The sequence below is a fragment of the Coturnix japonica genome, unplaced genomic scaffold, assembly GCF_054131305.1.
Source record: "Coturnix japonica strain WE unplaced genomic scaffold, WE-NBRP24 Scf046, whole genome shotgun sequence".
Taxonomy (NCBI): domain Eukaryota; kingdom Metazoa; phylum Chordata; class Aves; order Galliformes; family Phasianidae; genus Coturnix; species Coturnix japonica.
Window position 1 is genome coordinate 92623 of NW_028188949.1, and position 22554 is coordinate 115176.

At 44.9% G+C, this 22554-nt stretch overlaps 1 protein-coding gene across 1 annotated transcript in view; it reads left to right on the forward strand.

Annotated features, from left to right (window-relative positions):
* The window catches only part of LOC146752310 (cytosolic carboxypeptidase 4-like), a 268713-nt gene that overhangs the window by 82290 nt on the left and 163869 nt on the right, over positions 1–22554 (forward strand). The window lies entirely within an intron of this gene.

The following is a 22554-nucleotide window of genomic DNA, read 5'->3' on the forward strand; positions in this document are numbered from 1 at the left end:
TTTGCCTGCCTGTAGTCATGGCTTCCAGTTATCTTCTCTAACTAGTCTGTTGGGAAGCTTACTTGGTAATGGCCCTCAGTGGGACCATTAATATTCCAAGAAACTTCACTGTTACTTCTGACTTTGTCTTCTTGAGCACTTTGTGCAAACTTCTCTCTGCACTGGAGGTTGATGGACTCAGCACCAAATGCTCACTGGGGCCCATTATAACCTAAAGAGCCTCTTGTGCCTTGTACCTTCCTGTTCTCTTCTTCAGGTTTTCAGAATGTGTCCAGCAAAATGGAGAGAGCTTAAAGAGCAAGAATCCAAAATGCATTTATTGTCTATTTATTTATAGTTTGTTTTATACAAGAAGTTAAAGAAGCACTTTGCAACTGATGTCAATCCAGGATGTCCCAATGAGTTCTGTACTGTTACTGTGTTGACAAAGTTCCTCCTCAACCTCCCCATCCCACTCCTACTCACACTGGCCCCATGGGACTTGCATCACTTTTCCTCACATCACTCTTCTCCTCTACCGTCACCCGCTCAGTGTTAAAACTCCTTTGTACCAACCCCCACTGGCTTTCCACAGAGAACCAGCTGCACACAGAAAAAGAAAGAATTCTCTTTATTTACGGCCAACAAACAGAAGGAAAGGTGATGCATTTGAATGAACAGTCAAACACAGTGATCAACTGCATGCCATGTCCAAGCAGCTTCTATTGAGGTTTATTTTTCATAGGGAATATTTGCACAAGAAATGAGTTAGAAACAGATAGGATGGGATAGATAGAATCACGGTGAAGGATTTGACAACAGACTTTTGAGGAATGGAGCAAATTTCAGTAATCTCCCTTGGATAGATCAGCCAGGGAGTTGGGAGGTATCAACTTAGAATTGAACAGGACTCGTGAGTATTTCACACACTGAGACGGGTTAACACTTTCTTCTTGATTTCTATCTTTGTCTTCAACTCTTTTTTTCACTTTTACTGACATTAATGAACATCTTTCAGAATTCATGCTTTCTTTAAAGCATGAAAAAATGAAAGAGAGAAAGAGAAAAAAAAGAAATAGAAATAGAAAAAGGAAAAAAAAAGGATATGGAAAGGGAAAAGGAAAAAGAAAAGGAAAAGAAAAAGGAAAAAGAAAAGGAAAAGGAAAAGGAAAAGGAAAAGGAGAAGAAAATGACATAGAAAAAGAAAAAGTAAGAGAAAAAGAAAAGATAGGAAGGGATAGATAGAATCACAGTGAAGGAGTTGACAACACAGTCCATCAGTCTTTGGCAAGATGGAGCAAATTTTAGTCATCCCCCTAAAAGTCACAAATCAGACAGATAATTGGGAGGTATCTGACTGAACAGTAAGAAAGGGATGGGGAAATCTGGCAGGCTGTGGCAGGAGCATGTGTCTAAATGACCTGCTGAAAACATGCCTTTAACCACGACCATTTATTTAGGACAGCTGGAGACACCTGGAGGATGAGGGATCAAATAGGCAGCAGGGAAGAGCAGTGGTGGGCGCCGGGATTTAGTCACAGGGCAATGATGGCACTGGCATCGCTGTCTGTGTCTCTGTACCTGAAAGCATCTGAATTAAAGGGGAAAAAAAAAAAAAAAAAAAAAAAAAAAGACACAAAATCCCTACAAAGACTCATATTTACAACTAAAAATGGAACAAGACTCATGAGAATTTCTCATGTTGAAAAGGGTTAACACATTTTCATTGATTTCTATCTTTGTCTTCAATTCTTTGTTTCAGTTTTATTGACATATATGTTCATCTTTTAAGCTTACAGCCTCAAAATAAATAAATAAATAAATAAAAATAAATAGAAAGAGATCCATTTGTCTTTTGCACGTGGCCTGATGCCCCTTTCACCCTCACAATTCCCACCAGACCTTCCATGCTGGAGAGTATGAGATCCAGCAGAGCACCTCTCCTCTTTGGTTCCTCTATGGCTTGGTCAAGAAGCTGCCATCTGTGCTCTCCAGGGATCTGCTGGATGCCACATGCCCTGCTGTGCTGTCCCTGCAGCACATACTGGAGTGAAAAAGGCTCCCAAAGGGGACAATGGCCAGACAACATGAGACTCCCATCTGTTTGCAGAGGGCACCTTCCATTTACTCTCCCTGATCAGGAAGACAGGTACAGACACTGTTGGTCTCCTCTGTTGGCCATTTCCATTAGCTCTGACCTGGCTGCTCTGCCATCCCCAGGCAGAGCTCAGTGCACTCTCACAGAGGGCAGTCGCTCTTCCTTGTCTCCTCACCCATCCATCCTAAAGACTCGGTATCCCCCTTGTGCTACAGTGCAGTTGTGGAAGCCATTCAACTGTGTCCCATGGTCCAAACAGGAGCTCAGGCCAGCAGCTCTACCAAGATTTCTAGCTTCTTGTGCGTTGGTGTTTGCATTAGTGCAAAAATACAGGAGTAAACATCCTCACTGGAAAGCATCACTGGACTTAGCCAGACTGGAGAGCTCATCCATGGTATTTGTGCGCAGAAGGTGGCACACAGGCAATAGACCGATTGTGGGCCTTGGAGTTGACATAGCAACATGGTGACACCATGGGCATGGCTTTCCTGAAGGCCCTGTGCTGCTTTTGAAGCTGCATGTGAATTCATTAGACAGCCAGTGCTATCCCCTCTCTGGCCCTCAGCTGATGCCCAGGAAGGAGCTGTCTATCTCAGGGACTTCCCACATGGTTTACAAGCACTGGCACACATCAGGAGCAGCCCAGCAACAGTCTTGAGGAGTCTGTGAGCCTGAGATGCTCAACCAATGAGAGCCATGAGAGCATCACCTGCATTGGGTTTAGGGCATAGAACAGAACTGATTTCACTGACTGGTGTGCAATTTCTCCCTTGCCAATAGGGGATGTGCGCGCAGTATTGCAATAATGAATAAGCACTGCTGCTATCGCTGCCATCTTTGCCTAACTAGAAATCTTTGACTTTGAGAGTTTCTCACACAAGGGGAGAGGGTAAGAAAGTAAAGAGGCACAGAAAACTAAGGGAAACAGCTCTTCTGTATCTTATCTATAAAAATTGATACAATTGATGCTGTCGTGCATTTATTTATTTATTTTTAATTTTTTGCCAGTGTCAGTTAGATTGTTTTAAAATATTCACACACCAAAATCTGACTATCAAGCAAATTTAATGAAAATGAAATGAAGGTGAGTTAGCGGGAAGCACAAGGCCATATTATATTAGGCTCTAGCAAATTTACAGGCAGTCACTGCACGAAGAGGTAGATCTGAGTTGCACATTATATGATTCCCAGAAAGATTAAGGAAATCTGAAGCTTTCAATATATTTTTTTTATGCTTTTTTCATTTCATTTTTTAAACACCTGACCCAGACCCCAACCCTCACAGGAGCTGTAAAGATAACAGCAATAACCCGCAATGTAACTCTAATCCTAACCCTTACCCTGATTCTAAAATCGTCCCTAACTCCAAATGCAACAACAAAAATGATGCTAGAAGTTTGTAGCAAAAGGAACCTTAACCCTGATCATAATCCAAAAAACAATCATTAAGGTAACAATAATCTTTACCTTAAAAGTAATATTAATCAGAGCCCAGATGATGCCTGCATCCAATCAGAAGCATGCTTTGTATTATTTAAGAGTTGTATTTTTTCCAATGAACTCTCTCTATTATCACTTTTATAAAGTAACAGAGTCTGTTCTTTTTCTCCTGACACTGTGCCTTACTCCTGACATCCCCTGGAAATGACCCAGATAGGGCACCATCAAAGTACTGCTAATAGTAATGTCAATCCTAAGGGTATCTCTAGCCTCAGTGTTAATGGGACGCTAACAACAATCCCAACAGCCTTAAACATTCTGGTGGTGTGACAGAGGTGCTGCCTTGCACATGCTGGGCAGTCCCATTGCCTGTTAAATGCAGGCGGCAGCGTAGAAACATGATGCCCGTGGTCAGAATGCCCTGTGGCAGATCCTGGCACCGGAGAACTGACCGGAGAACCATGAGAGAACTGACAACAAATCACTCGACATCAGAACCGACCCAGTGGTTATTTACAAGCCTTGGGAGACCCAGACAGGATCTCAGAGTGGTGAATGTAGGTACAGAAGTTGTTACTACTCTGTTTTCTTCTAAAAGCTGCTCAGCTGCTTTGCGTTTCAGACCATCCCTGGCTTCACTGTGTGCATCTGTCCAATTGATACCAGGTGTATTTTTTTCATCTCAGAAGTTGGGGGGGCGGGGGGGGGGGGGGGGGGGGAAGGGACATCAATTCAATTACTCATTTATTTATTGACAGACATTCACATTTGCTACGTTTGGAGAAGTTTTTATTTGTTTGCTGTGGTTTGGTTTTTTCTTTTTTTTTTTTTTTTTTCCCTTCCCTCCTCTTCCATCTTTGTGTTCTTCCCCTATAATCAAAAGAGAACGGATCCCCAGGGTCTGTCCCGCAGAGGTTCTTTCCGTGGTCTCTGCTGCCACCTGCTGGCCAATACACGGAACTGCCACTGTTGGGCGTTTGGTGCCGCAGGAAGCACAACGCAGATCTGAGTTCTGACCGGTCTACGCAGCAAATCCGCCAATCTTTATTGTGATAAGCCCTCCACATGGCATTGCGCATGCACTCGAACACGCAGCAGGCATAGATTTCTCCTAACTCCTTGAGGAGCAGGCAAGCAGAACAACTGAGCGCACCACTGCTTGTGATTGGGCCACCCCCATCATAGAGATGTGTGTTAGATCTTTTACCCACCCCTGGACTGGCCTTGTTGTTTAACGATAACCTCTGAAATCTGAGTTACTGGTTCTACCACCTGTAGTGTAGAATAGGTAGCCAATAAATGCTTTTCAACTGTGATGTATCTTTATTCTGCTCCATGCCAAACCTGTGGCCAAAACCTCATAGGGGTTCACAAAGAACTCTGGCTCTGCCAGAGCCCCCAACCAGACCCTTCTTGAGTTACATTCACATCTAGTTTGGCTGAAAATGTTGGACTATAAATACTCAGTGCTTGGGCCTGTTTAACAGATATTTTTTCCTGATTATGCTGTCCATTGATCTTTTTAAACTGAACTCCTGCTCTAATCTGGTCTTTAAACATTTGTTGTCTCAAGACTCTAATGGGTCCAGACTGGATTACCTTAGGGGCTGGACGCCTAAGTCATGGCAGCAGATGGTTCTCTGACCTTTCCACCACCATTCAGAGCCTGCATCTGGCTGCAGGCACTCTTGTCTCCCCATCAATTGGGCAGCCTGTTGTATTACAGCACCTGAGGGCCACTGGGGGGTTCAGTATGGATAACATAGACCCACCCTGATGTAAAGGTGATGGCTGTAGGATGAGATCCCTCGTTCCTGATGAAAAATTTATTGACTGGGCTCTCAAAATCATCTTCATAGATTGCCTCTTTCATGCCTAATTCTCTAATATAATTTTGTTAGTCCTCCATAGAGGACCACAGGCTGATATTTAATGGTATGTCATTCTTATTTGGCCATGTTATATGACACACAGCCATAAATCATTCACTGATCAAATGGCTATCCTCATTATGTTGGACAGAACATACAGTCTTTGCCTGAGGGCAGGGTGAGTAGTAATGGATGTCAGTTTTGAAATTTCCAGTCCATTCACCACAGCGCTTTCTGCCTCCATGTCCCATAACCAAAGCAGCTATGCTGGCATGCTCTCTTGGTTTCTGTCTAAACCACTGTACTATATCCATCAGTTCAGCTGCTGTATTTTGGGCAGCAGGGTTTGGGGGATTGGACACTGGTCAGGGCACTCCCACCAGCCTATCCTGCATTTTTTTTTTTTCATTTTAGGGTTACAATCAGTCAGATCTCAAATAGATCTAGTCCAAATGGAACCTCAAAATCTGACCTTTTAGTGCCTTCATTTACAGAGTCCATTTTATACAGATTTCCTTGTACAGGGTCCCCATGGTCTTCCAGAGAGTTGTTACTGATCTTCTATAGGAGAATGATTGAATTAGGTTTTTTCCCCATCAAAACTGCCACCTGTCTTTCCAGTTTTCAACACTGTCATTCAATAGCTGATTTGCATCAGCCTGAGCCTCTTCAGTTATGTTCAGACAGTTCAAGGCCATCAGCAGTGGCCATGCCACCATGAACACAGCTAATTGTCATTCTCAAGTTGTAAGTATGTCTTTGCTAAGACCATGGAAATACTCAGTCAGGTGGGCCAGGGACTCATGGACCCTCCCTCCGTCCCACACAGGGCCCCATTTTTCAGTGACAGAAGCAATGCTGCATTTTGAGGATCCTAGGAATCCCAGGACATGCCCTGACAAAAGGTCATTCAAAGGGGTAGTCTTTCCCCATCCAAACCACCCCATGATATTCACAGAATCACAGAATTGTAGGGGTTGAAAGGGACCTCCAGAGACCATTGAGTCCAACCCCCCTGCCAAAGCAGGTTCCCTACACCACATCGCACAGCTCGGCATCCAGGCAGGTCTTGAATATCTCCAGAGAAGGAGATTCCACAACCACACTGGGCAGCCTGTTCCAGTGCTCTGTCACTCTCACCATAAAGAAGTTATTGCACACATTAGTGCAGAACTTCCTATGCTGTACTTTCATCCCATTACCCCTAATCCTGTCCCCACACATTACTGAAAAGACACCAGACTCACCACTATGACCCCCACACCTCAAGTATTTATTAACCTGGATCCTGTCCCCTCTCAGCCTTCTTTTCTCAAGGCTAAACAGACCCAGTTCACTTAGTCTCTCCTCATAGGGGAGATGCTCCAGGCCCTTCACCATCTTAGTGGCCCTCTGCTGGACTCTTTCCAAGAGATCCCTGTCTTTTTTGTACTGGGGAGCCCTGAACTGGACACAGTATTCCAGATGAGGCCTCACCAGGGCAGAGTAGAGGGGGAGGATCACCTCCTTCGACCTGCTGGACACGCTGTTTTTAATGCACCCCAGGATGCCATTGGCTTTTTTGGCTACAAGGGCACACTGCTGGCTCATGGTCAATCTGTCGTCCACCAGGACGCCCAGGTCCCTCTCAGCAGAGCTCCTCTCCAGCAGCTCTTCCCCCAGCCTGTACTGGTGCATGCAATTATTTCTACCCAGGTGCAAGACTCTACACTTGCTTTTGTTAAACCTCATCTGGTTTCTTACTGCCCAGCTCTCCAGCCTGTCCAGGTCTCGCTGAATGGCAGCACAGCCTTCAGGTGTGTCAGCCAATCCTCCCAACTTCGTGTCATCAGCAAACTTGCTGAGGGTGGTCATTGATGAAGATGTTGAACGAGACCGGACCTAGCACAGACCCCTGGGGGACGCCGCTAGTTACAGCCCTGCAGCCAGACACTGCAAGGGAGGTGAGCTCATGGCTTTGGTTGCCAGCTGGGGTAGGAAGACTCCTTGGGTGAGTTCCTATGAAAGGGAACTGTATGTCATATGAATGGAAACAAGAACAAATACTCTCTCCCAGGTGGTTGGCAATAGGAGGGACCTAGGTTGGTCTCTCCTACGGGTATGGGATATAGTGGATAGCCTGTCAAATGGTAGCCTGGGTTCTCCAAGTTGTAATCATGGGGCTTATAGGTTGTATGTTCAATATTATCATCTGCTTTAAGTGTTTGGTACCGTGTGTCATGACGACTCTGGGAAAAACATTAACGTTTGCAACTGGTTGACCAGAGTATGAGTGTTATTAAGATTCCAGCTGGAAAACGTTGTCAGCATTGTGTAGTATGAATTAACCATGGTTTTTGATCTAAATGTCAGAGTGAGTGTGGTGTGAGTGAGACACAGAACAGCTGCAGGGTGAGTGCCGAGTCCCGACCTGTGTTTCCTTCCTCCTGTGAGGGAAATGGCCGGACACGGACAAAGTGAAAGACTGTGTTGTCTGTCCACTCATAAGTACTTTCTGCTTGTATGTAAGAAGACAGGAGTTTGTACTCTGTAGATTAGTAAGATTGTCCTGAGGAGAGGTGTACATTCCACCCGACCAATGAGTGTCAACCCATTTATGTAATACTATGTACTGCTTGCGAGGAAGTGTGTGAGGGAGGTGGTTCAATCAGTGCTGGTTCTGTGGCACAGTGTTTATAACTGAAGAATACAGACTGTATTAAGGGAGTTTATGTGAACTGAAGAAGTGTACTGTTTGACAAACTGTTTTGATGGTATAAGAAAGTGTAATTGTTAATTATACATGAAAGTGTACTTGAGGGAATGTGGAAGTGTATCTGAGCATACAAATAGAGGAAGCATTTACAGAGGAAAAAGGGTTAAAGTGAGTTTACCTGCACTGACATGAGAGCAACACCCTGCACCGCTGCCCTGTGAGCTGAGCAGAGAATAGTGGAGACACAGTCCCCGTGTATCAGGTAGTGTTATTCTGCTTACCAAATGAATACTTCACTACAGAAGAGGCAAATCTTCACCTCTGCTGCATTTGTGGCATACTCTGGAGTTCAAGGCATTGCAAAGCTATGGCACATCTACTTTCTTTCAATGATGACGCCTTAGTGTGCTCTGGGCTCTCATTTCAATTGCATCTAAAGAAGTCTAGGGTCATGCCAGCTGACAGGAAGCTGGCAAATGTTGTCTCGTTGTAAGGAAGAGCAAGAAAGATGACATGGGCAATTATGGACCTGTCAGTCCAGAGCCTGGTAAAATTATGGAGAAAATGATGGTGGGAGTTATGGAAAAACAGCTGAAGGACAATTCTGTCATTGGTCGCAGCCAGCACAAGTTTGTGAGGTGAAGGTCCTGTTTAATTTAAGCTCATTTTGTGACACAGTTATCCGTTTAGTTGACCAAGGGAAGCCAGTTGATGTAATCCTTGAGGATTTCAGTGGAAATTTTGACACTGTTTCTCACAACAACCTTCTGGACAGAATGTTCTGCATATGGCTAGACAGAAACACAATGTGGTGGGTGAGCAGTTGGACAGTAGGTCAGTCCCAAAGGATTATAGTCAGTGGGTTCCATCAGGCTGGTAGATGGTCACTGTCGGGGTCCCCAGGGTTCCATTTTGGGGCCACTTTCCTTTCATGTTTATGCAGATGACTTGAATGCAGGACTAGAAGACGTTCTGAGCAGGTTTGCTGATGAGACCAGATGAGGAGGTGCTGTTGCCTCCACTGAGGGTGGAGAGGACTTGCAGAGAGATGTGGACAAGTCAGAGAAGTGGGTACCAGTTGGTACTAAGCACCAAGTGCATAAAGTATAACAAGAACAAGTGCCTGATTGTGCACCTGGGTAGGGGCAATGCTGGACATACACACTGACTGGATATGGGACACTGGAGAGGAGTCTGACTGGAAAGGATTGGGGTGCTGGTCAGCATCACACTGAATGTGAGTCAGCAGTGTGCCAAGGCAGCCAGGAAAGACAACAGTCCCCTGGAGTGCATGAAGCAACTTATTGCCAGCTGGGTGAGGGAAAGGATCATCCCTCTGCTCTGCATTGCTACTGCCTCACTAGCAGCACTGGGTGCACTTCTGGGTACCGCAGAACATAAAGGACTTCAAACTCTGGGAGAATGTGCAAAGGAGGGCACTGGAACTGAGAGATCTGAAGTTCAGAGTTTCACAGGGATTGACTGCTTGTTCAGACTGGGCCCTTCTCACATCCCACATCCTGCGATGAAACATAGGTCTCATATGGGACATGAACCTCACAGCGTCCTTGCACCACATGTAGAGCCTGGGATCTTCTGTCCCCATGTCTATCATTTAACATCATACAAAATTCCAACCCATTGCCCCAGGAAATGCCCTGAGCCAACATGAGAGACAGGACCTCTCTACCACTGGTCTTGCAATCAGGGCTTGACCTGTCTGCTTTGTAAGGCAAAGGAGAGGTTTCTTAGCATGCCAGTGCCTTTGCCTGCCTTTAGTCATGGCTTCCAGTTATCTTCTCTAACAAGTCCCTTGGGAAGCTTGCTTGGTAATGTTCCTCACTGGGCCCATTAATACTCCAAGAAACTTCACTGTTACTTCTGACTTTGTCTTGTTAAGCACTTTGTGCAAACTTCTCTCTGCACTGGAGGCTGATGGACTCAGCATCAAATGTGCCCTGGGACCATTATAACCTAAAGAATCTCCTGTGCCTTATGCCATCTTGTTATCTTCTTCAGGTTATCAGAAGTTGTTCAGCAAAAAGGAGGGATATCTGGAGAGAGAATAAAGAATCCATTATAAATTTATTTTCTATTTATTTATAGTTGGGTTTAAAGAAGACATTAAAGCAGCACTGTGCAACTGATACCAATCCAGGATGTCCCAATGAGTTCTGTACTGTTACTGTGTTGACAAAGGTCCTTCTCAACCTCCCCACCCAATTTCTGCTCACAATGGACCTATGGGACTTGCATCACTTTTCTTCACATCACTCTTCTCCTCTGCATTCATCCGCTCAGTGTTAAAACTGCTTTGCACCAACTCCCACTGGCTTTCCTCAGAGAACCAGCTGCACATGGAAAAGGAAAGATTTCTCTTTTTTATCTGGCCAGCAAATGGAAAGAAAGGTGATGCAATTGAATGAACAGTAAAACACAGTGATCAACTGCATGCCATGTTCAAGCTGCATCTTTTGAAGTTTGTCTTTCATATGGAATACTTTTAAAAGAAATGATTTATACTGAGGTAGGATAGGATAGATTGAATCACAGTGAAGTAGTTGACAACAGAGGCTATCAGACTCTGGTAGATAGAGCAAATTCCAGTAATCTCCCTGGGATAGATCAGCCAGGTAGTTGAGAGGTATCAACTTAAAACTGATCAGGACTTCTGAGTATTTCACACATTGAGACGGGTTAACACATTCTCACTGATTCTCAGAATTTGGGGAGATGGAACAAATTCCAGTAATCCCCCTGAAAGTCAGAAATCAGACAGATAATTTGGAGGTATCTGACTGAACAAAGAGCAAGGGATGGAGAAATCTGGAGGGCAGTGGGAGTAGTGTGTGCCCAAATGGCCTGCTGAAAACATGCCCTTAACCATGGCCATTTCTTTAGGAGAGCTGAAAAAACTTGGAGGATGAGACACATCAAATAGGCAGCAGGGAAGAGTAGTGCTGGGCACCAGGCTACAGTCACAGGGCATTGGCACTGGCACCACTGTCTGTGTCTCTGAACCTGAACGCATTTGTGTCCAGCGAACACAGTTCTGGAAAACATTGTAGTTTCAGTAAAAGAAAAAAAAAGAAAGAAAGAAAAAAAAAAGACATCAAATCACCTCAAAGATTCATATTTACAACTTAAAATGGAACAAGACTCATGAGAATTTCTCATGTTGAGAAGGGTTAACACATTTTCATTGATTTCCATCTTTGTCTTCAATTATTTGTTTCAGTTTTATTGACATTTATGATCAACATAAAGATCAACTGAAGACAGGAAAAGACACTGATGGTCTCCTCTGTTTGCCATTTCCATTAGCTCTGACCTGTCTGCTCTTCCATCCCCAGGCAGAGCTCAGTGCACTCTCACAGACGTCAGTCGCCCTTCTTTGTCTCCTCGCCCATCCATCCTAAAGACTCTGTATCCCCCTTGTGCTACAGTGCAGTTGTGGAAGCCATTAAACTGTGTCCCCATGGTCCAAACAGGAGCTCAGGCCTGCAGCTCTACCAAGATTTCTAGCTTCTTGTGTGTTGGTGTTTGCATTGGTGCAAAACCACAGAAGTTAACATCCTAATTGAAAAGCATCACTGGACATAGCCTGACTGGATAGCTCATCTATGGTATTAGTGCGCAGAAGGTGGCACTCAGACATTAGACCGATCGTGGGTCTTGGAGGTGACGTAGCAGCACGGACACACCATGGGCATGGCTTTGCTGAAGGCCCTGTGCTGCTCTTGTAGCTGCATGTGAATTCACCAGACAGCCGGTACTATCCCCTCTCTGGCCCTCAGCTGATGCCCAGGAAGGAGGTGTCTATCTCAGGGACTTCCCACACGGTTTACAAGCACTGGCACACATCAGGAGCAGCCCAGGCACCTTGGGCATCACCCAGTGTCTGTGTGTGAGCAACTGCATCCCAGCTGAAGGACCGAGGACTCAGAGCAGGAGCTCACATGCAGGCAACTCCTTGTGCACTTCTGAACTGAACCAGAGGAATCCCAGCTCCTGTGGGTGTGTAGGGAGCTGAATCCCATTTCAGCTCCAGGATTTCTGTCAAGGGATGAGACTCCTGCACTGCCTCAGCTGGATCACTGCCCTGCACAGGGAAATTCCAAACCTCCTCGTCCTTGTCTGGGTGCCCTTTGTGCTTCATCAAATGAACTCTGGTAGCACTCTCTATATGTCTCCAATCAGTCACTGACCACTGGACATGTGGTGGTTAATTGAGTGGATTTCAAAGCACAGTCATGATGCTGTTGTCTTTCAGGAGCTGTTGGCCATGAGGACCCAGGGACATGTCAGGGGAAATGAGTGGGAAGGATAAAAATGACATAATCTGTAGCTGAGCTGGGCTGGGCTCCTGGGACACAGGGAGCTCATACAAGTGGGCAGAGCTGCAGAGAGACAGCTGTGCCCAGGAGCAGCTCTTGTGCACAGCACAGCCTGCAGGTGACAGAAGGAGAGGAGAGAAACTGGAGAGAGCTTGCAGGATGTGTGTGGTGTGAGCGAGCTGTGAGCTCTCTGCAGGAGCATTCCTCACAGACCATGACAAGGTAAGTCTCACTGCAGACCATGAGCTGCTTTTCATAGAGGGTTAACTTAATTTGGGATATCCCATAGCAGATCTGGATGCAGGCACTGCATGTTTCTTTACTGTGGAAAAAGCCTTCTGCTCCAGCTGAGGGCTTCCATACTGCAGTATGAAATCACAGCCCTGAGGGCTGCATGTCCCAGCACGGCTGCAGGCTGTGCAGCCGGGGCTGCAGGCGGGTGCCCAGGGCTGTCCTGCAGAGCAGGGTCCCTGCTGTGCCCCAGGGGCTGTGTGCCGGGTATGGGACTCTGCCGCCTGCCAGGCTCAGCTCTCAGCCTGCCCGGGGAGCTGCCCAGGGCGCTGTGGGGAGACTTGTGGTGTGAGGGAAAGGAGCCCCCCTCCTTTCCCTTTCTCACTCTTTTGAGAAAGGCTTGTGCTGCCACAGCTCTTGCCAGGGGCAGGGGGATCACAGCTTCACTGCACAACAGGATGTTTCTAAGGTTGTTTTGCAAGAGGAGAGCCAAGGCAGGGGGTTTCCATTTCCTGTTCTGAGGAAAAGAGGATTGGAAACAGATATCTAAAAGGAGCTATCAGAGATCTGTGAATTTTTCTTCAATAAATTTCTTGTTTCCTGAACAGTCACACGTGATGTGCATTCAGTCTCCCCTTTCTCAAAAGATGGAACCACTTGTAATTATCATCATTTTCTGTAGGCACGAATAATTCACTTATCCTACAAACAGGCAGCATTTTCTAACTGAAACTGAATGCCAAAGAAGCTGGAGTAGGGGGTGCTAAGAGCAGTTGGGGTAAAGATATGAGACATGAAACAGATGAAAATATACAGGGAGAAGGGATAAGAAAAGAAGAGGAAGGTTAGAGCTCCAAATGCTTCTTCTGCTTAAGGAACGCTGAAATACATGAAATTAAATGCAAGTAATGGTGCTAAATGTACACTGTTGAAAGAGAATTAAAAAATTTCATATTATGGCAGGAGGAGTGTGTCTGAGAATGGTCTGGACTTGTCATTATCTTCTGCACTCTGAACAGGACTCCAAGCCCAACAACAGCAGATGCCCAACAGCAGCTCCATCAGCGAGTTCCTCCTGCTGCCGTTGGCAGACACGCGGCAGCTGCAGCTCCTGCACTTCTGGCTCTTCCTGGGCATCTACCTGGCTGCCCTCCTGGGCAACGGCCTCATCAGCACAGCCGTAGCCTGCGACCGCCGCCTGCACACCCCCATGTACTTCTTCCTCCTCAACCTGGCCCTCCTTGACCTGGGCTTCATCTCCACCACTCTCCCCAAAGCCATGGCCAACGCCCTCTGGGACACCAGGGCCATCTCCTATGCAGGATGTGCTGCACAGCTCTTTTTCTGTGTCTTCTTCCTCTCAGCAGAGTTGTCCCTTCTCACCATCATGTCCTATGACCGCTATGTTGCCATCTGCAAGCCCCTGCACTACGGGACCTTGATGGACAGCAGAGCTTGTGCCACCATGGCAGCAGCTGCCTGGGGCACTGGGGTTCTCTATTCCCTGCTGCACACTGCCAGTACGTTTTCACTGCCTCTCTGCCAAGGCAATGTTGTGAACCAGTTTTTCTGTGAAATCCCCCAGATCCTCAAGCTCTCCTGCTCTGGCTCCTACATGAGGGAATTTGTGATTCTCATTTTGAGTATAATTTTAGTCTTTGGGTGCTTTGTTTTCATAGTTGTGTCGTATATGCAGATCTTCATGGCTGTGCTGAGGATGCCCTCTGAGCAGGGATGGCACAAAGCCTTCTCCACGTGCCTCCCTCACCTGGCCGTGGTCTCCCTATTTCTCAGCAGTGGCGCTTTTGCCCACCTGAAACCTCTCTCCATTTCCTCCCCACTCCTGGATCTGACAGTGGCACTTCTGTACGCAGTGGTTCCTCCAACTCTGAACCCTATTATCTACAGCATGAGGAACAGGGAGATCAAGCACGCTCTCAGGAAGTTGTTGCTATACACACTATACCATCTTCAATAAAGTACACACCTTCCTCACAGGATTCCCAGAGATGGTTCTTTATGGTTTAAGCATTTTAGATTCTTTGACCGTGTGTGATATAGCAACTTGCAAAAATATGTCATTGAACATATAAATAAGAGTTTATTTCACTTCTTTCCACCAACTTTCCAATTTCTCACTCTAAGAGCTCATGTAAATATGGAAACAGATTCCCTGAATAGGTTAAAAAATTCCTAAATATATTTCAAAATAGACTGTTCCCTCATCCTCCACCAAAATCTGTCACAGTTTGAACGAAAAATCCACCTGCGTCCGTGACAGGGGCAATGGGCCCTGGAGGGGCCCTAGGCCAAAGGAAAAAAGTTAATTAGGAAAAGAAAACAGCGGCAACGATCTTAGGAGGCACACTTACATGTTGCATCCCTTCCTTGATGACCTGAAGTCTCATGGGCCCACCGAGCTAAGAATAATTCACCCTTGTTCTGCCAGTCCAAGTCTATTTGAGCCACCTCAATTTTGGCAGCTCGATCAACCTGATGGTTATTTTTATGTTCTTCAGTAGCCTTACTTTTAGGCACATGAGCATCTACATGGCGCACCTTTACAACAACGTTCCTTATTCGGGCAGCAATGTCTTTCCACAGTTCAGCAGCCCAAACAGGTTTACCCTTTCGTTGCCAATTATCATCTTCCCACTGTTGCAACCACCCCCATAAGGCATTTGCCACCACCCATGAATCAGTATAAAGATGAAGCATTGGCCACCTCTCTCGTTCAGCCACATCTAAAGCCAGCTGAACAGCCTTTACCTCTGCGAATTGACTTGATTCTCCTTTACCTTCAATGGCCTCTGCAACTTGTCGTGTGGGGCTCCATACAGCAGCTTTCCATCTGCGATGCTTCCCTACAATACGACATGATCCGTCTGTGAATAGGGCAAATTTCTTTTCGTTTTCTGGTAGCTCATTGTATGGTGGTTCCTCTTTAGCGCATGATACCTCTTCTGTAGATGGTGTTTCAATTTTTTTACTCTCACGCCAGTCCATGATCACTTCTAAAATTCCAGGATGGCTGAGTTTTCCCATTCGAGCTCATTGAGTAATTAATGAAATCCACTTACTCCAAGTGGCATCAGTAGCATGATGGGTGGAGGGAACCTGTCCTTTAAACATCCAGTTTATTACTGGCAAGCGAGGTGCTAGAAGAAGCTGAACCTCTGTCCCAACTACTTCAGAAGCAGCCCGAACCCCCTCATACACAGCTAAGATCTCCTTCTCAGAGTGTAGCGCTCCTCAGACCCTTTATATGCTCGACTCCAGAATCCTAGGGGTCGGCCTCGGGTCTCTCCTGAGGCTCTTTGCCACAAACTCCAGGTGGGACCTTTCTCTCCAGCAGCAGTGTAGAGGATGTTCTTCACATCCTGTCCCGTCCGTACTGGCCCCAAGGCCACGGCACGGGCTATTTCTTGTTTTCTCTGCTCAAAAGCCTGCTGCTGCTCAGGACCCCATGAGAAATTATTCTTCTTCTGTGTTACCTGATAGAGGGGGCTCACTATGTGGCTGTAGTTTGGGACATGCATTCTCCAAAAGCCCACTACTCCCAGAAAAGATTGGGTCTCTGTTTGGTTGGTTGGCGGAGACATAGCAGTGATTTTGTCAATCACATCTGCTGGGATGTGACGACGTCCATCTTGCCATTTTATACCTAAGAACTGGATTTCCTGGAGAGGCCCCTTCACCTTGCTGCGCTTAATGGCAAAACCAGCTTGCAAAAGAATTTGGATTATCTGTTTCCCTTTCTTGAAAACCTCTACTGCTGTATGGCCCCACACTACAATATCATCAATATACTGCAAGTGCTCAGGAGCATTACCCTGTTCCAAGACAGCTTGGATCAATCCATGACAAATGGTTGGGCTGTGCTTCCACCCCTGAGGTAAACGGTTCCAGGTGTACTGAATACCTCTCCAGGTAAAAGCAAATTGTGGTCTACATTTTGCAGCCAATGGGATGGAAAAGAAGGCATTAGCAATGTCAGTGGTGGCATACCACCTAGATTCTTTTGACTCCAATTCATACTGGAGTTCTAGCAAGTCTGGTACAGCAGCACTTAATGGAGGTGTAACTTCATTCAGGCCACGGTAATCTACCGTCAGCCTCCATTCCCCACTGATTTTATGCACTGGCCATATGGGGCTGTTAAAAGGCGAGTGAGTTTTGCTAATCACTCCCTGATTCTCTAATTGGCGAATTAGCTTGTGAATGGGGAGCAATGAGTCCCTATTGGTGCGGTACTGCCGTCTGTGAACCACTCTGGTGGCAATTGGTTCCTCTTGGTCTTTTACCTGGAGCAACCCCACAGCAGAAGGATCATCTGACAGACCAGGTAAAGTTGACAGCTGCTTAACACCGTTTGTGTTTACAGCAGCTATCCCAAAGGCCCATTGATACCCCTTGGGATCCTTAAAATATCCCATCCTAAGGTAATCGATTCCCAGTATACATGGAGCCTCTGGACCAGTCACAATAGGGTGCCTTTGCCAGTTTTTACCAGTGAGGCTTATTTCGGCCTCCAACATAGTCAATTCTTGGGAACCCCCAGTCACTCCATGGATATCTATTGGTTGTGTCCCTGGGTGACTTGAGGGCATTAGGGTGCATTGTGCATCAGTGTCCACCAAGGCTTTATATTTCTGTGGTTGAGATGTGCCAGGCCACTTAATCCACACAGTCCAGTATACTCTATTGTCCCTTTCCCCCCCCTGGCTGGGGGCAGGGCCCCTCTATTGTTTACCTCGTTGGCTTGCAGCAACTGGAACTCTCCCCTTCTTGGAAGAGTTCACCTCGGTAGTTGTTTCACCTTGTAATTCTTCCACTCATGCCTGAAGTGCAGAAGTGGATGAATTACACCACTTCTTCATGTCCTCCCCATGACTACAGAGGAAAAGCAACAAGGCAAGACGTGTAGTCTCATCGTTGATTCGAGGTGACTTATCATTGTCATTTGCTTGAATACGAGGACGTCTCTTTTTTATGGTTGAGATTTTCGATGATACAGGTCGAGAGGAACTCATTTTGTTTAGCTTTCTCAATAGGCGATCGTGGAAATCCTGGTTTCCATCATCTTGTACCACCGTGGATTCATCTACATCAGGCACATTAGCCAATTTGTCAATAATATCATTTTGTGTTCCCTCCATTTTGTTTAATCTTTCCACAATTTTGACAATGGCTGAAGTATACAGATTAACTTCTGTAGCGCTTATAAATAATTCAAGTTCCTGAAGTCTGCCAATTAGTTCATTCACAAAGGGTTTCCTTTCCCCTTTGCCATATACTAATGCAAGTGCACTGGCATGCTTTTCTGGAGCTGCCTTTGTAAAGTCACGCCACATTTGTCGTGGAACGCGGACTGCTTCAGGATCATGTAATTGGTTTGGATCGTTACAATTGAACTCGGGGCTGTATAGCATTTCCACCAGAGCACTTTCACTCAAAGATTGGATACCTTTCTCTATATCAGTCCATTTCTTTCTCTCAGGCTCCAAGTCCCGTTTAAAGGGGAATCTATCTCTTACCGCTATCAACATCCGATTCCAGAGGGTGTAGGACCGATTTTGGCATGTGCCAATACCTCTGTCCACACGCGAGTCCCTGGAAATGCTACCCAGTTGGCGAGCTTCACTGCCATCAAGCCATGCACTGTTGGCACCATTGTCCCAGCAGCGAAGTAACCAAGTGACCATATTTTCTTTTGGCTGACATGTGAAATCCTTTCTTAGATCTCGAATTTCACTCAGTTTAAAAGATCGATCAATAATGGTCGTTATACTTTGCTCGCCTTTTGCTCTATCAAGCGTCCCAGGTGTTGATGGTGGCAACTGTGTTGATGAGGCTGCCCCATCTATAAGTTTGGACTCGAGAAATTCTCGTAAAGAAAATCTAGCTTTTGGCTCCTCTTCAGACTCTGACCCCGACCCTTGTGTTATTTCCTTCAGGTAACCCTCCTTCTTTTTCCTCTCTCCTAACTTCCTCTGCTCCTCTAACTTCTTCTGCTCCTCTAACATCTTCTTATACTGCTCTAACATCCTCTGCTCCTCTAACTTCTTCTGGTCCTCTGACTCCCCCTGCTCTCCTGAGTCCCCCTGCTCTCCTGAGTCCCCTTGCTCTCCTGAGTCCTGCTCTCCTAACTCTCTCCGCTCTTCTAACTCCTTCTGCATTTTCTCTAACTGAGTTGAAGCTTGTTTTGTCTTTCGCCCTTTTACAGGGGCAACCAACATTGCGTCTAGTGTCCCCGATGGCTGTTCCAATTGGACTACATGTGCCCCCGGTGGCTGGTCAGATTGAACTACATGTGCCCCCGGTGGCTAGTCAAATTGGACTACATGCGCCCCCAGTGGCTGGCCAAATTGGACTACATGTGCCCCCAATGGCTGGTCAAATTGGACTACATGTGACCCTGGTTGTTGGTTAAATACATTCAGCTCACCCCGGAGGGCACATAGCTGGTCTCGGAGAGCGTTCCGCTCAAACTGGACAGCACCAAGCTCAGTCTGGAGGCTGTTGTAGTTGGACTGAAGAGTGTTGTACCCGAACCGGAGGACGTTATGCTCGGACTGGAGAGTGTCGAGTTTGGATTGGATACTCTCATTCTCGGCCCTGAGACTCTCTCTCTCAACCTCAAAATCTTCCCTCTCAGGAATGGTATTGAATAAGGCCCGATAAGCATTAGCTAGGCCCCAAGTCATTTGTGCCTCCTTAGATCTGCCTGAGCCACAACATTCCTGTCTCAAATATGCAGTCAAACTCTCAGGATTCTTTAAGTGTTCAGGAGTAAAGCTCCGTGACACTAAAGATGTCTGTCCTCTAAAAGTCTCTCCAAAGTTTCTCCACACTCCCTGCCACTCAGTATTCTCTGACTCTAGGGAAGACTTCCTCCTGAGGTTATAAATCCAGATACCGAGTGAGATCACTACAATAACCAACTGCAAATTGAGGGAGATTAATACGATTGACAGTGTGGTCCACTGGGACAACTGGTCAGTCGAAGACTGCTTAAAAGATGCAAAGAAAAAAGGAAAAGCACGCTCAAAAACCTCCATATCCGTACTATTGGTTGCATTAGTTGCATTAGTTGCTCCCTCTGGAGCTGCATGCAAATACCAAATAAGCGTTGCTAACCGTGCTTTCAATCTATTATACATTCCTATAACTTCATAGGAAAAATAGGCTAGCTTAAACATGGTCCAATATGTTTGGAGCATCGTAAAAGAGGAACTAATGAAATGCAGTACCTTATAAAGCACACTTAGTAGAGGGAACTTTTTTTCTTTTTTTTCAATAGAGAGGGAAAAAAAGTAAAAAAAGAAAACAAAGCTCAGCAGTGTTTATAAAATAAACCAGAGTATTGGCAGTCCGCCTGGACTTTCAAGGTCAAGCTCACAGGTGCAGAATCGCAAACCTAAGATAGCTCCTTAACAGGAAAAAAAACTTGTAGCTCTGTTTAAAGCTAAAAGAGCAACAGAAGAAAACACAGAAAAACAGCAACTCAATTTGCCCGCATTCTCCACCAAAATCTGTCACGGTTGGAACGAAAAGTCCACCTGCGTCCGTGACAGGGGGCCGTGGGCCCCGCAGGGGCCCAAGGCAGAAAGGAAAAAGTTAATTAGGAAAAGAAAACAGCGGCAATGATCTAAGGAGGCACACTTATTTACTAAATACTATATCGAAATACCGCATAACACAATATAATACAATATAACTGAAAATTGAAAATTGAGCTAACGAATCAAGCAAAATAGGAGAGAGAATGAGTCCCGTAACCGAGAGGCCTACTGTGAAATCTAGGCGAACGGCTGAAGGCTCCCACACACTCCCCTGAACGCCAGAACTCGAAAGACGTCAGTCTATTCTGCGACTGAGTTAATATAGAGTCCAGGTCCCGTGACCCACCGTGTTGTTCTCTGGGAGATGTAGTCTTCTTCTGTAAGTTGCAGATTCAGTAAAATTATTCATGCTTTATATGATGTTATGATGTGGAATACTGATAGCAAAATTACAAAATTATTAAACCATGACACCCTGGTATTTTTCTTTTTTTTTTCTTAAATATTTTCTATTTTTTTTTCTTAAGTATTTTCCTTTTTTTTTTCTTAAGTATTTTCCTTTTTTTTTTCTTAAATATTTTCCTTTTTACTATTTAAATGTTATGGGCACATCTTATAGAAACACAAGGCTGTTTACAAAGAAGTGCATGCTGTGTTGCTGTATGATGAGCAAGATACATCTATTCTTCATCTAGCAGGAAAGTTTGCTGAGCCTTAAGAACAGTTTCAGAAAGCTTTGGGAATTTGGGTGTTTTCCTTGTTTCTGCAACACAAAATGAAAATTTACGCTGTATACAAAGAAAAGGGGAGTCCGAACATGTACGTTAAATTTGAAGGAGATCAATCTGGGGTAATATTTAAAAAAAAAAAAAAAAAAAAAAAAAAAAAAGGGAGCGTGGTCATCAAATACTATAAAATATATTAGCTGTTACTAGAATGCCACTTATCTTCCCCCCATACGAATCACTGTCATGTTGTATGTGAATTTGTGAGGTGGGTTTTGAAGCTGAAATTAAAAACTTCTTGTATGGCTGTCTTCATAGTGGCTATCCAGACTATCTGTAGAAATAACAGCTATTATGTAGTCAGCTATTCAGCAGTTTTAACTGATTATAAATTACGTTTCAGGGTGGAGAACATAGCATAGTGCCTGACACCTGTGTTGATCCTGAGGGCATTCTTGATTCTGTGCATTATGATGTCATGGATATTAAAGAGCAAGCTGAGGCAGCACATAGTTCCATTGTATCCGTGGAGGACCCGAAGGAAGATACTGGCTGGTTTGAAAAGCAGCTGGAGAAAACTAACTTTGAACTGATGGAGACCAAAGAAGAGCTAACAGAGAAAAACACCAAACTACTTAAAACTGAAGAAGAGCTGATGCAGAAGAACAAAGGTGAGTTATGCGATGTGAAAGGTAGAAGACAGAAATAGTTCATTAATCTAAAAGAGAAATAACCAGTTTGAGTAGGAATTAGAGGAGATGTTCTACCTTTGGAACCATAGCCTGTAGATAAGTGATAGTTTGTTCCTTGTGCATATTCAGGTTCAGCAATTCCACGGTTTTTGGTTATTTCTTTTCTTTTTTTCCCCCTCTCCTTTAAACTGCAACCAGCAGCTTTACGCTTTCGTAAGTATGGGGTTAAATGTCTATATCTTGATTTTTACTTTTATATTGTAATCTCTACTCTTCTTTATGTCTTGTTGATGCAATGTTTTCGTTCCAAGAAATATAGAAAACTTTTGAATCACTCCCAATAAGTGAAGACCACATGCAAATTAATTAATCTGTTCAAAAGCTACCTAAACATTAGAATATCTGGAAAAATTGATTACTTAATAAACTATCTATTGGCTATTTATGTAATACAACCTTTTCTGTGTGTTACAGACTTTGAAATGCAGGTGATTAAATTGGATGAGTCTGTTGAGCAACTTAAAGAAGCAACTGAGGTAACTTTATCAAGAAGATGTTGTGTAAAATTGTTTTAATACCAACTTGTGGTAGCTTAAAATGCTATGAATGCTCAGGATATCTCCACGTTCTATGCAGTCCATAAAACTTTATCCTGACTAATGTACTGCGAGCTACTGAATATGTGAAGACTAGCTTGATTAAGTATGTGTGCATACCACTTCTGGTGGTTTTTGTTCATTTTTTGATGTTTGGTAGCCTGAAGTAGCTCTGAAAACATTTATAGTTAATTCTGTCACTCAGATCTCTAACCTTGTAAGCTTAGCAACTTGACCCTTCTTAGTCTTTGACTGTCTGCATCACTGCAACTTAGTATTTCCATGGTATTAAAGCTGACTGTGATGAGTAGTCATGTCCTCACCT